The following is an 18,571-nucleotide window of genomic DNA, read 5'->3' as shown; positions in this document are numbered from 1 at the left end:
TGAATTCATTTCACCCAAATCACCTCCCTTCATTTTCCTTCAAAATACATGGGCTCTGTTCCTCCGTTCTCTATTTGTCCTTGTTTCTCCACAGGATACAGATCTAATTCTTTAAATAGTTCCCCCAGAAGTCAGCACCTCGAGCCTTTTATTAATTCTTTGGACCCATTAATCATTTTTGTTGCTGTTTCCTCTGAATCTGAACTCCTTCCAATTTATTGGCGTCATGCTGGATTCGGAGTTCCCAGCAGTGTTTTAGCACGTAATATGGCATGTAATGTATTTAATTATTTATAGAGCGTCGTTATATAAGAATCCCGTAATAGTTAATATTATCTGCAGTACCCATAATCCAGTAGTTTATGGTGAGGATTGGCCAAATTCTGGCGTAGGAGCTAGAGCAGAGCATAGTGGGTTGTTTCTCAGCTGTTCCCTTCTTGTCATCCTGAACACTTGACCCCATCTCCCTTGATCTCTGCTTAGGTCGCCTCCGGCCTGACATGTCCTCCCCTCCCGTTTCCCTCTAGGCCTGGTATGCAACATAGACATAATGATAATTGTGGTATTTTTAAGGACTTAGTATAGGCCCAGCTGTGATAAGCACTAGGGGAGACCCAGTCCCTGCCCCTCATTGGCTCACAGCAGTAGATAGAACAGGTATTTTTCCCCCATTTTCCGATGAGGAAACTGAGAGCCAACGAAGTTAAGCGACTTGCCCAAGGGTCCATGGAAGACAAATGGAGGAACCCGGATTAGAACCTTGATCTCCTGATTCCCAGACCTTTGCTATTTACACCGAGCCACTGATTCTTTGTTCTTGTCAGCCTTATTGCTTCCCCAAATTCTCCTTCCCAGTGACTATTTGTGTTTCAGATCACTTTCCCCAGGCATGTCAGCTTCTCTTCTCCCCAAACCGAGCTTCATTTTGTTTTTTGCCTAAGCTGCTAACCTTTCCAGCTCTGAATGTGTCAGTTCCTCTGTCCTCACTGGTTTTGGCGACACCTCCCAATTTCGTATCATCGGCACATTGAGTGATTTTCCCGTTTGTCCTTCTAGACACTTTCCAAATGGAAAGTATTGCCATTCTTCACTATTTTTTTCTACCACCCTTCATACCCTTTTTGGTCAATGGCATAAGGTTCAAATCCCAGCCAGTTAAATTTTTCAGGCAATACGATATCCTCTCCAGAGTGGGGTTGGGTGGTGATGTTTGTCGGGTTGGTGTAGTTTCAACAGTATGCAATTCACAGGCAGTCCTCATTCAGCTGGGGCACTTTTGCCAAGCACTGATTGATAAATCTGCATACTTATGCAAGAGCTTTTCAATGTCTAGAATAATAGATGGAGATCTCTGAAAGGTCGGGGAAGAAACTCAAAACACTTTAAAGCATCGTCTTATTCATTGTTGTTCATTCAACCATATTTATTGAGCATTTACCATGTGCAGAACACTGTATTAAGTGCTTGGGAGAGTACAGTACAACAACAGACAGGCATATTCCCTGCCCACATCTTCATGGGCAAAAGGCTGGGAGATAATACTCTTCCTATGGGATGCTAGGATGAAGAGGAAAATTACATTGCTCGAGAGCAAGAATCCGACTACATACTCTCTATCATGCTCTCTGAATCACTTAGTACAGTGCTCAATACACAGTAAGTGCTTAAAAAATGCCACTGGTTGATACACGGAGATCAGATTGTAAGACTTTGGAGGCCTGAACTTGCCTGAGAAGCCAAGTGGTGATGGTGTTCAAGTTTTCTACTAGTAATGGCTTTTATTGAGTACCCATTAAGTAGAATACATGGTCCAGGGTGCTTGGGACCACTGCACTATAGATGCACTGTATACATTGCTTGCCCAACAAGGGGCTCTCGCTATATTACCCTTACATTCTTTAAAGTTTAATAAAGGGTGAAAATATGTAACTTGGTTCATTTCACTGCTCATCAGAACCTTAGAAAAATTGGATTTACACTGCAGCCATTAACCCAATCCCTGCACAGGTACAGATGATGTATACAAATAAGTGTGTAATAAACAATCAGTTCCCCCAAAAAAACATGTAAAGTTAGCCCAATGCAGTTCCCATTGCCCCTTAATAAATGAATTGCTAGAAACTCCAACTGGCTGGGCAGCCTTTCAATTTCCCGCCTACCCCAAACTTTCTTAGGTACGAGATCCCGATATTATTCCTTATTCCAGGCTGCTGAAATCCCTCTTGCTTCCTCCTGTCTGGCATGCGCTCTCCCTCTCCTCTATTCCTCTCTCACCCTTCCAAATCTCCCTTTGTCAGTATCGCCCATCCATCCTCTTTCTTTAGCCTTCATTCCCTCAGGCCCAATCTTTCTCCTCTCCCCCACATGACTCAGAGTCATTCAGCCATTCATTTAATCATATTTATTGAGTGTACAGAACACTGTACTAAGAACTTGGAAGAATACAATATATATTAGGTTAATTGTACCTGATTGCAGCTTACTTAAGTGAATACCTTTCTGTGATTACTTTGGTAAAAACTAACAAATGGCACATTTTTAAAAAGTTGAAAAATAAATAAATAGAAGGTTAATTGCAGATAGCCACCTGTGTTTGGGTCAGTGATGGTTCACCTCCTAGGATTATGGGCATGCAAACGCTGCCAGCACAAGGCTAGATTAAAACGGAAAGCCCTCAAATACAAACAGTGTCTGGTTGGGGGTAGGGGAGGCTGATGAAGTAAGATTAATGAGGAAGGGAAGGAGAAGAGGTAAGATTTAAGAAGTCCTTGCTCAGCTTTAGTCTCCCCGGAAAGGCATCACTAGAGTTTGCGACCTCTCCATTTGCCACCTGTCTTCAAAATGAGTGTCCATCTCGAGAAAATGGAGTCTCTTCCTGCCACACAGTCAGCCCGGCAGGGAGGATGGTCTGGAGAGCTGAACATAAAATTGAAAGGGGGAGAATGAGATTTCCTCATCCATCTCACTCGGTGGCCTTGAGCGTCTTACCTTAACTGATCAGATCCATCTTCTCTAAAGGAGACTAACACCACTGCCATTGTGAGGTGGGGAGAGAGATAATTGAGGTTTGAAATGTATTTCGAGAAGCTCTAGAAAAAACACAACTGGTACAAAGGAGACCGTTTTCTCGGGCTTTTTATCACCAAAACAATGTACTTAGCAAGTATATATCCTGATTAATGAAGCTTGAAAATTGCTGTTTACAGTGCTTTGTTCTCTATTTGATACACTTTTAGCTCATCTGTTTTCCTTCTGAGTCGGTACTCAGTCTTACCTCTGCAACAATTCTGAAAATAGCTAGCTTCCTCAGGTGTAGTTACCCTCCTGTGAGTTTGCTTACTTCTTTCATTTGTTGCAGCCCCAGCAGCTGTGTAGCAGAATGAATGACAGTTATGTGCAGTTTCCTCATTTCAGTGGAACAGTGGAGAGTTAGGAGTCAGATACCTGGGTTCTATCATGGTTTTTGGTTGCCCTGCTAGGTGACCTGGGGGAAATCCCTTCATCACACCGTGTCTCAGTTTCCCTTTCCCCACATGGGGAATAGCAATATCTTCTCCCTGTCAACATCAGGGGATATTGTGACCCAGAACAAGAACTCCCGCGATGTGCATTGAGCCTTTGAGAGGAATGATGTAGAAACGGAGGGAATAAAAATTCTCTGTCGAGTCCCTTGGGCTTGGATCACCCCCTTTTAAGTGGAGGGTGCCTCGGAAAAAGGGGCAGTCTTTAAATCTTCAGAATTCTCTCATTCTTTCACTAGTAACTATCGAACACCTAGCTACTGAGCACCAGGTTGCAAAGCACTGTTCTAATCAGTTGGGAGAATACAGTGGAAGGAAAAATCACAGTCTTCTACCTCCAGAGTGCTAATGTGGGATGACGAGGGAGGACGGGGGGATAGGCAACCATAAATTGCTTAGGTGCTACAGGGAAAAAAAATCAGGTACAACTGGTAATGGCAACAATAAGGAAAAATGACCTCAGTGTGTGAATAAATAGGACACGTAAATCAAAATATATGCATGTTCTGTGATAGGTTGACACAACCTAGGGTGATGAAAATGAATTGTGGAAGGCTTCCAGGAGGAGGTGATTTTTAGGATTCAGTAAAGATGGGGAGGGCTGTGGTTTGGCAGTTTGGGGGACGGAAGGTTTTCCAGGCATTCATTCAGTGATATTTGTTGAGCCCTTACCATGTGCAGAGCTCAGTACTAAGTGTCAGGGAGACCACATTGTAATAAAGTTGATAAACATGATCCCTGCCCTCAGGGAATTTACAGTCTAGTTGGATTACAGCACTTAGTACAGTGCCTGGCACAAAGTAACTGCTTAACAAATACAATAAGCAAGAACAATGCACCCAAGACACCACCATCTATGCAGTCTGTTTCTGCCTGGATAAAGCTATGCCCATTCTAAGCACTGCTTCCTGCCATCTCCAAGAATCCTTAGTGATTCTCCCAACCTCTCCAGTGCTTTCTGGCCCACATCTTTCCTCATGCCACTCCACAAAAGATGTGAGCCCAAAGAAACTAAAATCTTGCCCAAATTTAACCTTAGTTGAGTGCAAAATAAATGTAATTTATAAATGAAGTACCTGAAGATATTGGAAAGAAAGAGGTTAGGGAAGTGTAGAATGAAATAAGATGGCAATGCTGACCTACCTACCTCATAGGACTACTTTATGATGAACTAATGAATACAAAGAGATTTTGCAAATATATTTGACTTAAAAATTGATTAGTATTTTTATGCTTATTTCTGCAGTTTTATTGGCTGCCTTCTGCTCAATCACCAGAAGAAACAAAGAACCTTCTAACAAGTTTCTCGATTCACAAGATGAGGATTCCAGGTGTTAACAGCAGGTAAGGCCACTTGGCGAGTTATTCCATCTTTCTCAGAAACGTGTCCACCCACATAAAATTGCTCTTCATGTACAAATATGATGCTTTCTGACAGCGAAATTGTATCCAGGCGAGTAGGCGTGAATTAAGACAGATGTTCAACTGGCAGAATCCATTCTACAATGTGTGCATGCCTAAATTGAGATTTAGCAAACCAAGGAGTTTGCTGTTTGCTATGCGTGTTACTCTTTTCTAATCCCCTTTTAATATTCTCCTGGAGAAGAGTTCTCCAGATCTTCCCATTGATCTGTCTCATACCCTCATCCTGAATAGCCTGTCTGTGTGCCACGTCATCCAAGATCATGTTCTGTCATGACTTTAGTAAGTAGCAATAATAGTAATTGACTTCTTACTGTGGGCAGAGCCTGTCCTAAGCACTGGGGAAGAGTACATGGATGGAAATTAGACATGGTCCCTAGTCCTCAAAGTGGTCACGATGGAAGAACATGCAGGAGGGAGGGGAGTGGCAACAATCTTGTAATGAGCAACAAAATAATGAGATACTAAAACTAAAAGCAAGGGCAAGTACGCAAAAGTCAGTAGGTTACTGTGAAGAGAGGAGCAGAATTTCATGCTTTTTTAAAAGGTTTCTCATTTTCCTGTTGGTGAAATCCAAGTCCACTCTCTGCCTATCAGCCACGTGGTCTCCTGAGATCATGGATTCTCCCTTTTTTTGTTCTCCACCCAGAGAAGCTATGTAACAATAAGCATTTGCCTAAACTCCTTAACTGTGCTGTAGAACTCCTCTCTTGGTCATCTTGACTTGCTACTGGATCAATCAGTGGTATTCAAGTGCTTAGTTCAGTGCTCTGCACATAGTAAATGCTCAATAAATACAGTTGATTGAGTACTTACTAAGTGCAGAGCACTGTACTAAGCACTTGGGAGAGTACAAAACAATGAAAATACTAGATGAGGCATATGGCTCATAGTGGGACAGACAAGCTGAAGTCCTATAGCATGCCAAAGAGGCAGTCCATAGAGGCTTAGGGTACTGACAAATTGGAGAGAAGGGACAGAGGGGGTTGAAGAAGGAGAATAGGGGAGCAACCTGAGGAAAATACAGAAGGGAAAGACAGAGAGTTGGGACAAAAGTAGAAAGGGTTTGCTGGAAAGTGACGGCACTCAGTGGATTACGATGAGGGAAAAAAAGAATGAAAGTTAAAGGAGAGAACCAGTGAGAGAGGTGCATTCAGTATTTACCTTCTACCAGTCACGTCTCAAATGGCAACCTTTGACCTCTCCAAGATGGTGGTTGGTGGGAGCAGGAAAGTGTAGAAGGCCACTTATTTGTTACTCTGCCTAATGTGTTGAGGGGCCACCTGGGTAGAATTAACTCTCCAATGATTGCTTCTGTGGACTGTTTCCAATCCCAGGGACAGTCATTGCTGCCAACTCTGCATTGTGAGCGAAAGAGTTGGGGTGGGAGGGATAAAGATCTAGAGGAGTCAGGCTTCAAAGAGCTAATAGACCCAAAAGCCACCATCTGGTGACCTTTTTGGCCCTAATTGGAAACTTGAATCCTATCAGACCCTTGGGATGAGAAAATCTGGGAGTCCTTTGAAACATAGTAATTATATTTATTAAGCACTTACTGTGTGTGCAGAGCACTGAACTAAGTGCTGAGAAAGAATGCATGGGGGCGGGGGGGTGGGCATTAGACTTGGTCCCTTTCCTTGGGGAGGAGCCTCACGCTGTAAAAAGAGTTGCAGTGGCCATAGCCCCCATAAAGTGGGAACCTGAGAAATGTTTTCTGACCATTTGACTAAACTCTCAGCCTCATGTGCCAGGCTGAACATTAAGTGCTTGGATTCCCTAACGTCATCAGCCATGGGGCCGCAACAGATGCCCAGTGGAGGAGTGACAACGCCATCGGTGGCCACACACCTGTCATATGTGGTCAGTGGTGCTCATCGTCATTAAAGATTGGATTTTTGGGCTCCTGAACAACAATCTGACCCAACAGAAACCGACATTTGGGAGATTATATCATTAATCAAGCCATTCTGCCCTTAAAGAAAAAACTCCCAATTAACTTACCATAGTATAAGCATATCTTTAGATGGCAAAGTTTCATCCATAAAAGTCAAATCATGGCACAAGCAATAGACTGTAAAATGGTAAAGTGCATTAAACTTATTTGCAACATGCCGAGGGTCTGCAAGTCCTAAAACCTTTTCCATTTGTGCTCTTCTCAACTACACCTCAGTTATTTTATTTTCCATTTTAAAACAAAGGGATGTTTGGTTTTTGAGACCACAGGAGAGGTTGAAGAGAAATTAATACCTTATTAGAAAATTGTGACTAAAAATTATGTGTATTATGTAATTTGAACAAGATGGTGGAGTAACATTTGGAAACTCCAAATAAGTGCTGTGGGCCTGAGGTAGAGGGGAATAAAGGGTGCAGTTCCCAATTAAAGGGTGATGCAGAAAGGAGTAGAAGAAGAAATGAGGGTTTAGATGGAGAAAGCCTTTTGGAGATGTGGTTTTAATAAGGTCTTGAAGGTCCGAGGAGTGATCATCTGTCGGGCTCGGAAGGTCATGTAACTCTCGTATGCCATTAGGGCTCCCCTTCCACGTACCCATAAACGAGGGCCCTGCTTTTGGATCAAGGGACTCAGCAGCAGAAACATTTAAAGCTCAAAACTTCCAGACATAAAGACATCCAGTGCCTTATTCAGATTGGATAAGGCATAGACCAGCTGTAAACGTGCCAAACTCTAGGGTTTCACTGTACATGGCGAGAGATTTGCTTCCCATTACCTTGGGCATTTCCTTTATGGCCATTCTCTAACCTCCAGCATGGACAGTTGGCCTTACTCTTAAATTATGAAGTTAAAATTAAATGGGGAAGTTGGAGGAGAAACAAGGGGCCAGAAGAAGAGACTCTCTTGACTTTTAAACTCCAGGTGTCTGTTTCATTAAAGATTTCTCCGGATCCTGCCCCTTTTCAGTGCCTCAGACGGGCCTCGCCGTAGTGTCTAGCTTGAGAACAGTTAATTACTTCAGTGGGTTGGATTGGTCCCTTTTATTAGGAAACCAGGAGTGGGAGAAACTAAAACTGGCTGAAGGCTTGGGGAAAAGTATTCCTAAGGCTGACTGACAATTCTTGACCCAAGGAATGCTCGTTCGATCTTGCTGTGGTAACATTTTTCCCTTAATTCATCACCGCGTGTTCCAGCTGTAGGCTATCGGCCACAAGAGCTTTGCTTTGGTGTACCAATGAATCTTTAATTTAACATCATCCCGTTCACTCAGAAGCCTTCATTTTGACAACCTTGACTGGACTATTTGGAGAACGAATGGACAGCCAAGCTTTGAGGTTGTTGGATGAAAGGCGAGGAGCCAGACAGAAAGGAGAACATGGGGGCTGAAAAAAGAACTCAAACTCAAAGCAAAACTCTATCAAAGAGTTAGACATTAGCAGGCCGCACCACTTAGGCCGTGCCCTTGGCAGTAGACAAAACAGAGGAGCAGAGATCTTCGAATAGTCCCAAGCCAAATCAATAATTAATTGTTAGGGCTGCACAAAACCCACTATGCTGAATGCCTCCAAACATTCGGTGAAATGCACTAGAAACTAGGATTAGCTGTATCGAAGCAGAGGATGAGTAATGTGTGTGCTGTGAAACCCTCTGGATTGTCAAAAAAAGGCGGTGTGTAAAGTACAAAGTATTATTTTTATATTATTTGCCTGATGACTTGAGACATTTTATTCATTTTGTTTATATATTATGTTATACATATACATGTATTTTAGCCTAACATTTGAGCAGCACATTATACACAGTTTGTAAAGCACCTCACTACATAGTAATTTAGGGGCAATGAGTCAGAATTAACCACATTTTAGTGAGCATAAACACAAAATAAAATGATACAGTACTCATAACCAGTTAATCATAGCCTCTCCTTCCTCTGATTCGAGTTACCCAAGCAATTGTAGAACCTCATTTGTCCTTATTGAGCATTTACTCTGTGCAGAACACTGTGTTATGCACTCTGGAGAGTTCAATAGAGTTAGTAGACACAGTTCCTCCCATCAAGGAGATTATAGTCCAGCAAAGGAGACAGACACTATAATAATTTGCAGGTAAGGGGAAGGACTAGAGAATAAACATGAACATAAGTGCAATGTGGTTGGAGGAACGAGGATAAGGAGGTGAGTTCCAGATGCTTAGATGATATGGAAGTGCAGAAGTGGAATTAGGGGGGAAATGGGGTGGGGAGTTGACATATCAAACAGGGAAAGCCGCCTGGAAGCATCACAGTCTACTGGGTAGCGCATGGGCCTGGGAGTCAGAAGGACCTGGGTTCTAGTCCTGACTCCACCACTTGACTGCTGTGTGTCCTTGGGCAAGTCACTTAACTTCTCTGTGACTCAGTTACTTGGACTGTAAAATGGGGATTACGACTGTGAGCCTATGTGGGTTATGGACTGTGTCCGTCCTGCTTGTCTTGTTTCTACCCCAGTGCTTAGAACAGTACCTGGAACATAGTAAGCACTTAACAGGCACTCTCCCCCCGACCCAAAAAAAAGGGGGGCCTTGAAGATGGGGAGAAATGTTGTCTGTGAGTCGCATTTCAGACGGGGACTGTGTCCAGCCTGCTTAACTCTCTTTGCCCCTATGCTAAGCACAGTGTTGACATAAAGTAAGCTCTTTACAAATACTACAATTAGTATCGTTATTGGTATTGTTATGAGAGAACTACCCATCACAGTCACAAGGCTCCAGGAGGACGGGTAGTTTCTGGAAAGGAGGAGGTCACCACGAGATCACACAAAATTGTTTCCTCCAAAGGGAAGTAAAAACAGACTCAAGTTGGAGGTGACCTTGGGCTGTGAGTGGGTCCAAACACTTGCCTCTCCAAATCTAAGTGGTTGAGCCTTTCCCAAAGATGAAATCAAATGACCGAAGGACTCATAAGCAGAGACAAAGAGGGAGGCCCTAATCTGACAGATAACATGCTTGCATGTCAGGAAAGTGAGTGAGGCACATGAAAAGACCCATTCATTCTTTATGGAAACACTGAAATCATCTGTCCTTCCTTTCCACAGGAGACAGGATAGGTGATTTACCCTCCCTCCACCCCCTTCACCCATCCACTGGCCCAGCAAACATTAGGGGCCATCCAGACTTCTGGGGCCGGGTCGGATTATGACAGACACAAATGAGGGTCTGACTGCTGTTCGCAGACTGTTCCCCCACAGAAATGACACTGTGAGGGAGCCCGCAGAGGCGGTGGTGTTAAACCCATACCGACAGCCGATGCAGAAAGAGGACTTTTGCCCCATCTCTTCCCCATCACTCTTTCTATTTTTAGCACAGGAAATGTTTAAACTACAATTATACAAGCATAATTAGCATTTAATTAGCCTGGAGTCCTTGTGGTAATGGTGAGCCCTCTTCCTGATGTCATCGCTGTTGTCATGGTTACTGTAGAACCAGCTGCTTAGAGTATTCTCCCGTCACACACACACCGAAAAGAAAAAAAGAAACTATGATGCAGAAATGTACCATGGCAGGAGAATATAGATCAGAGGTAAGGTGAGAAAGAGAAAAATAGCAAGAAAGGAAAATAGGGTTCTTACAAACCTGTGATCGATACTTGGCAAACAAAAGAGTTCAAGGCTTTATATTATTATATTCTGGCTCTTCAGTGCAAACGACAAGCGAGATATGTTACCTCTTGACATAAAAACACCCTGATAATTAATAACAGGAGAAGAGTCTATGCAGAAAAGAGCAGAAACAATTAGTAGGCAAATAATCTATTGGTCTCAGATAGTGGCAAGCTCTTTCTAGAAGGTAGGAGAGAAAAGAAGGCATTGCCACCCTATTCACCCTAAGCCAGAAGTGTTGGGTTTTTTTAATGATCTATTGGACATAAAACTGAGAAAAATTGAATTGTATAAGGACTCCAAGCTTAAATGACTCTTTATTGATTTTTAGCCCATTTTGTGGGTGGAGCAGACTGTACATTACAGTTGCAATGTGAACACAGTATTATAAAGTTAGGCTGTGTTTTGCAATGTATGTTTTTATACTAGCATGCCTGGTATGGTGTTTTATGGAAACCTTGTTTGGCTGGGCAAGCCAGGTCAGCAGTAGTAGCTCGGGACTTCAACAAAATCAGAAGCAGCATGGCCTAGTGGATAGATCATGGGACAGGGAGCCAGTAGGACTTGGGTTCTAATCCCCGCTCCACCACTTGTTGGCTGTGTGACCTTGGGTAAGTCACTTCACTTCTCTGTGCCTCAGTTACCTCATCTGTAAAATGGAGATTAAGACTGAGACACCCATGTGGGACAGGGACAGTGCCAATCTGATTTTCATGTATCTATCCCAGTGCTTAGTACAGTGCCTGTCACATACTTAACAATTAGTAATAATAGTGCTCCACACACCGTAAGCACTCGAAAAATGTGACTGATAACAAATACTATTAAAATAAAAAAGAACAAGGAGCCTGTTAACAGGGAGGGAGAGGAAGGTACCCAGTCAAGATCTGAATGACTGTGAATATGTACTTTAATACCCATATTCATTCATTCTATCATATTTATTGAGCACTTACTGTGTGCAGAACACTGTACTAAGTGCTTGAAGTGTACAATTCGGGAACAGATACAGTCCCTGCCCAACAACGGGCGCACAGTCTAAAAGGGGGGTGAATGTAAAGGCTGAGGATGGGAATAATTACATAAGAAATAGGGTGAGGTGATGAAAGATTAGCCAGAGAAGACTTCTGGGAGAAGATGTGATTTTACCCAGGGCTTGACCTAGTGGCAAGAGCATAGGCTTGGGAGTCAGAGGTAGTGGGTTCTAATCCCGGCTCCGCCACTTGTCTGCTGTGTGACCTTGGGCAAGTCACATCTTTAAGAATGTGAGTCTAATGTGGGACAGAAACTGTGTCCAATCTGATTACCTTTATCTACCCCAATCCTTAGAACAGTGCTTGGCATATAGCAAGCGCTTAACAAAATACCATCGTTATTAGTAATGATTTTAATTAGTGGTCTGCTGGATGTGGAAGGGGCAGGAGGAGGCAGAAGGGAGGGTGCGAGTAAGGGATCGATAGCTGGAGATGAGAGGAAAGCACAGTGAGTAGGTGGCCAGTAGCGGAGCAGCATATGTGGGTGGGGTTGTAGTGGGAGAGGAGGAGAGGAACGGGAATAACTAGAGCAGAGAAAGCTGATTGAGTGCCTCAAAGATGACGCTTAGAAGTTTCTGTTTGATGCAGAGGTAGATGGTCAGGGAATGTGTCTGTTATATTGTACTCTCCCAAGCGCTTAGTTCAGTGCTCTGCACACAATAAGCATTCAATAAATACGATCGACTGGGAAGTTTTGGATGAGAAGGGAGCCGTGTGTTCAACTCGAAGATAGGTATTCTAAACATATGTGTATTTTTCGAAACATGGAACTTAAGTTGACTTATCGTCAACTGAGCGGGTCTAGAAGCTCAGGGCCAAGGATGGCCTGTCTACATCCAGGGGGCAAACACGAGACTTCCAGCTCTCCTGAATCTACTTCTGCTCTCAAAGTTCTCCCCGTCTTCTTTACAGGGCCTTTTTTTAAAAAATGGTATTTGTTAAGCACTTACTATGTGCCAGGCACTTTACTAAGCACTGGGGTAGATAAAAGATATTTGGGTTGGGTCTTACTCTCTTCTCTTTCACCTTTCCTCCCCAACCCTTTCTCTACCTCTTTTCTCTGTCATCAAGATGCAACTAGAAATGTCTGCACACTCTGAGGTGATTTTTGTATTTTGGAGCTTCAGTACACGGGCTGCCCTCCACCTGCTCATCCCATAATCTGCTGAGTTAGCCCTTCCTGCCGGTAATTGACAGGAAGCTCGACTCTCTGGGACTGATTCAGCAGATTAGAGGACCGGCAATGCTAGCAGCAGAAACAGAAACTCCTGGAAGGAGCATTTTATAACCCAAAGCAGCACCCAAACTCACAGCAGTCGGAAATGTTAGAGGGCAGATGAGGAAAGTTTTATAAGATTCTCCCAAATCTCTCCCATGGGCATTCCCTCTCCCTGGAATCTAGATAATTATCCATAATCCGTGAAGGATATAGCAAGGATCTCACATATTAGTGTTTGGGATCCTAAATATAAAAACCAAACCCAATATACTTTCCCCATCACCATGACGTTCACTGCACCCTACCTAAGAATGTATAAGGGAAGAGAATGATGGGGTGAAACCAGAGCCAGAGGAGAAGGAAAGCAGAAAGAGACCAGGTTCTCCGAGCAGGGCAGCCCTGCCATTAGAATCTGAAGAAAGGCAAGTGGTTTCTTCCACAGTCATTGCCCTAACCTTTTTGGTTAACTACTACCTATTCCTCCATTTGGGAGTCGCTCTCACAGCCGGCTCAGGATTTTGGCAACAGAGAACCCAAGGGAAGTGAGTCTAATAGTCGACCTTCAGTCTCCTGGTTAGACTTGCATCTTATAACTTCCCCTCGACTAACTCCCCCTGAATCTTTGGCACAATGGCCAGGAGTTTCTGCTTTATGAGGCAAGGAACTGGCAACCATTGGAGAATTTTGAGGTTTGGGGATATGTGGTTAAAGAGGATTAGGGACCGAGAAGCCCCAGAAAAGAATTGACGTGATCCTGATGGTTTCTGCAATGTTACTCATACACTTTTATTCCTGCCAGTCAGTGTCCCACTGGGCCAGTGGGTGTGACAAGTGAGAAAATGGGCAGGGATGCAGCACGTTGAGAAGCGTCCACCAGTTGAGAGATCCGGGGGAGTTAGTCAAAGGAGAAGTTAGGGAAGTTCTAAAATACAAGTCTAATGAGGAGAATGAAGTTCAACCATTAGACTCACCTCCCTTGGGTTCTTCACTCTCGGAAACAGACAGAAAATAGGTCTGAATGGTCTAAGCCAGTGTGCCGCATTGTTTACGCTCTTACGCCTGAAGGGATTTGACCGGGCCAAATAGACAGTAATTCTTCCATTGTCAGCTGGGCAGTTCACCCACTGAGAGGAATCTAGTGTGCTCTGGAATTAAATGCTTACCCTTCATTGCAGCAGTGAATCATTGAGTAGCCTAAGCCTGAGGGAGGAATTAACCGGTGAGTATCTCCATTGTAACCTGGCCTCCTAAGTCAAGACAATCTCTGTGATGAGACGATCAAACCATCTCCAGTCTGGCAGCCACCCTCTGGCAAAATTAATCTTTAAGGAGATTTGAAAAAGAGACAGAAAGAAGGAGCAGAAAGGAGGAAAAGATAAGGGAGGGAAGGGGACAAGTTGGGATTTCTTTTGGGATAGGAAAGAATCTGAAGAAAGGCAAGTGGTTTCTTCCACAGTCATTGCCCTAACCTTTTTGGTTGACTACTACTCTGGCATAAATGAATGGGACTTTTGATGTTCGCCCCACCCTCAATCCCCCAGTAATAAAATTACTTATATTGATGACTGCCTCCCCTTTTAGACTGTAAACTTGTTGAGGGCAGGAAAGGTGTCTGCTAGCATTGTTTTAGTGTACTCTCCCAAGCTCTTAATACAGTGTCCTGCATGAAGTAAGCACTCAGTAAATACCAATGATTGATTGATGAGCATGCCCATAGAGAAGAGACTGAAGTTTCTCCATCTTTCTCATCAACCGGGAGTCTTAGGAAAACAACATTGGTCCGAGTTTCTGCTCTAGCCTTGTGTGTCAATGTGACTGGTGTCCTGCAGATTTGCTGGACAATTTAACCTTCCTGGGTAATCTAAGTGCATAGGAGCTTAGCCATGGGAAGCCTCAGCCGATGAAGAAAATACCAGATATATGAGCCTTGGGTGTTAGTGCATATATAGAAAAAAGATCTGCCCACAAATCACCTAAATCACAACTAAAGTCAAATAATCTAAAACCAGAAATCCTTGAGGACACCAGAAAGAATGATCAGACCAACTAAGAAAAGGCTAAGAGTCAAACATGTAAGACATGGTGAAAATGCTTATAGTACCCTCTCTTGAGTTCTTCATTTTAAATGTGGATCCTTGATCAATTAGACGTTCTGATATTTTTCAGGTGACTTGATCTTAGTTGCTTTGTTTCGTGTTTTTCTCCACACACTCGTTTATGGTGATACCATCTTCCCATCATCCTTGGCCCTACTGGGTTTGAACAATTTTGCAATTTGTATGCGCTTGGTTAATTTAAATAGGAGCTCTGTTAATTCCTCTGTGCCTCAGTTTCCTCATCTATAAAATAGCAACTTAATATCTGTTTTCCCTCAGGCTGTGAGCCCCATGTGGGACATGAACTGTATCCAACCTGATTGGTTTGTATCTACCCCAGCGCATAGTACAGTGCTTGGCACCAGTAACATTTAACAAATACCATTAAAAAAATTAAAAAGGCAGGAGGGGGACGGCAGGGTGTGCTTTTGTTGTTACACATGGATGCACACAGTTTTTTCAAGCATTTCATTCATGAGCTAGGTGGAGTTTCCAGTTTAGACCCCACCTACTTTCCCTCTCTCGCGCCCCCACTAAAATCAACTGCATTCTGTTCTCTCATACTGTAATATACTTTCACAGTGTTCTGAAAGCAGGCTGTGTCTATTACTATTCAAGGGTGAAATACTTTTATTCAATAGTATTTATTGAGCACTTACTATATGCAGAGCACTGTACTAAGCGCTTGGAATGTACAATTCGGCAACAGATAGAGACAATCCCTGCCCATTGACGGGTTTACAGTCTAATCAGGGGAGACAGAGGGACAAAAACAAGACAATTTAATCACGATAGATAGAATCAAGGGGATGTACACCTCATTAACAAAAAAATAAGGTAATAAAAATATATACAAATGTGCTGAGGGAAAGAGAAGGGAGAGGGGGAGGAGCAAAGGGAAAGGGGGAAAAGGGGCTTAGCTGAGGGGAGGTAAAGGGGGAGCAGAGGGAAAAGGGGAGGCTCAATCTGGGAAGGCCTCTTGGAGGAGGTGAGCTCTCAGTAGGACTTTGAAGAGGGGAAGAGAGTTTGGCGGAGGTGAGGAGGGAGGGCATTCCAGGACAGCGGGAGGACGTGGGACAGGATAGACGGCGGGGTAGGTGTGAACCGGGAACGGTGAGGAGGTGAGCGGCAGAGGAGCAGAGTGTGCGGGGTGGGCAGTAGAAGGAGAGAAGGGAGGAGAGGTAGAAGGAGTCAAGGGAATGGAGAGCCTTGAAGCCCGGAGTGAGAAGTTTTTGTTTCCTGCGGAGGTTGATAGCCAACCACTGGAGGATTTTAAGGAGGGGAGTGACATGCCCAGAGCAGTTCTGCAGGTAACAGTCAGTTACTTGCTGACTGTTATTTGATCAATCTGCATTTGTAAAAATATCCATGTTCCTAAACCTGGTTAGCCAATTTAAAAGTCCATGTTTTTATATTAGGCACACATTGATGGCTGGTTTGTGCCTGGACTATTTCACAACTGGTGCAAGAAAAAAAACCTGATGAAATATTCCCTGAGAATCTCAATTTTTCATAAACTAATCTCAGTACTTTTCTTTGCTTTTGGCCAGATGTGTTGTTTTTCTTCACTAGAAAAAGACCTTATCTAACCAAATATGAGTAACAAAATATTCTAGTAAAAGAGTGGGCATTCATATGCACAGTTAATGTTCACTAATATACATATCTTAGTCACCTTTGTATGATAATGCCTTTTGCATTTCAGAGTGCAATGTGCCTTATTTAGTTTCCTTCAATATCGCTTAAATTAATAAAGAACTGTGGTCTTTTAGGACTTGTGAGTTTAGCCAAATTAAAAAATTTACCAGCAGCTCACTGGTTGAAATATCTTTCTTTTCTTCTTCATGATTTTATTGCTGCTTTATCATGTTATTAAAATGGGACTAGAGAATAGCTGCGTACTGGTTATTGTTCTACTTTGACCAGTGGAGTCTCGTCTTTAAAAAGCTTGGCTTTCTTCCTGACACCTCTCGTCGGTCTTTTTACAAAAGAGAATAAATTTCTTCAAAAATGACTTGGTGGTTAGCTGAGGATGGGATTTGGTTTAGCAAACTGACTCTAATATCCCCATCAAGGGAAGTAAGTCAAACTGTGTCCTTACCAGCATGCAATCAGAGAGTTGCAGGATGGACTGTGAGATCACTGTTGGGCAGGGAATGCGCCCACCACATCTATTTTATTGTAATCTCCCAAGGGCTTAGTATAGTGCTCTGCACACAGTAAGCACTCAATAAATACCATTGATTATTTGACACCCCAAATCCCCCTTATTTTCCTTATTCTGGATGCATAAATATTAACATGGTTCTGGATTGAGCTAACACATCTGCAGATAGACTAGATTTGGGAATAGAATAGATTTGAGAATTCCTTTATATCACTCTGGTCTTTTGCTTATTTTTCCCTATCCTCTTTACCAAACACATAGTCTGAATGAATAAAATGGCCCAAGTATATCCTGAATGCCTTTACGATAGAAGCAGCTCACTTGACTACACTAATAATAATGTGTGGTGTTGGCAAAGCTCCTATTAGGTACCAAGCACTGAACTAAGTGCAGGAGTTGATATAATCTACTGGATCGTGACACAGTCCCGGTCTCACATGGGGCTCACAGTCTAGGAGACTGACTGCAGGGTTAAGGAGACCAGGCTGTTTGTGGTTCTTGTGCCGGACTGTTCGATACTCCCCTTAGTGGGCCTTCAGATTCTCCAGTCTATTACCGGGGGGACAGTGGTCTCTCATCAAGAGCGACGGTTGAGGCTCGAGCCTCAAGACTTCGAGAAAGCCCAAGAACCTGTATTATAAAGAGTTGATCTTAGGGGTAGCAGTTTGCATAGAAATCCACCAATCAGTGGTATTTACTGAGTGCTTCTTAGGTGCAGATTTCTGCACTAAGCACTTGAGAGGATACAATGGAGTTGGTAGACATGTTCTCTGCCCATAAGGAGCTCACAGCACCACTCAAACTCTTATTGCTGCCAGTTATGAGACCACTGGGTGAGAGAGCAAGGAAGAAATAAACCTCAGCAGGGGACAGCTCATTGTTTTTTAACATGCCGGAGAGAGGGCCCAGTTGACCTGTAAACTGATGCCCCTTGCCCCCGTCCTGCCTCTGGTCTGGATCGCCCTCCCTCTTCAGATCTGACAGACAATTACTCTCTCTCTACTTCAAAGCCTTATTGAAGGTACATCTTCTCCAAAAGGCCTTCCCTGACTAAGCTCCCCTTTCCTCTTCTCCCGCTCCCTTCTATGTCACCTTGACTTGCTCCCCTGTTCACCCCACCAGCCCCACAATACAGATGTACACATCTGTAATTTATTCATTTATATTAGTGTCTGTCTCCCCACCTCTGGACTGTAAGCTCGTTGTGGGTAGGGTATGTGAATGTGATTGTTCATTGTTGTACTCTCCCAAGCGCTTAGTACAGTGCTCTGCACTCAGTAAGCACTCAGTATATACAATTAAATGAATGCTGTGATACTGTCGAGTTAGCCACTATGTTTTCCCACCCAATTCAGCCAGTTACTTTTTAAGGATCTGTTCTGGGTCAGTTCATTTTTTGGAATCTTCTAAGGTGGTTTTTTGGTCAAAAGCCTTCCCCACTGATGTCTTAACCTCACAAGGTACTTGCTGTGTCAGGATTAGAATCCAAATCTCCTATGTGTCAGGCACTCTTCTAAGCACTGGGG

At 43.4% G+C, this 18,571-nt stretch overlaps 1 protein-coding gene across 1 annotated transcript in view; it reads left to right on the top strand.

The window, feature by feature from the left end:
- The first annotated feature begins 10,381 nt into the window (after positions 1-10,381).
- Positions 10,382-18,571, top strand: part of MAOA (amine oxidase [flavin-containing] A) — a 119,142-nt gene continuing 110,952 nt past the window's right edge. Inside the window, exon 1 of the mRNA XM_039914647.1 lies at positions 10,382-10,450. The gene's annotated coding sequence lies outside the window, so the exon portion shown is untranslated. The remainder of the gene's footprint in view (positions 10,451-18,571) is intronic.

The sequence above is a fragment of the Ornithorhynchus anatinus genome, chromosome 18 (assembly GCF_004115215.2).
Source record: "Ornithorhynchus anatinus isolate Pmale09 chromosome 18, mOrnAna1.pri.v4, whole genome shotgun sequence".
NCBI lineage: Eukaryota > Metazoa > Chordata > Mammalia > Monotremata > Ornithorhynchidae > Ornithorhynchus > Ornithorhynchus anatinus.
This window is presented reverse-complemented; position numbering and strand designations above follow the sequence as displayed.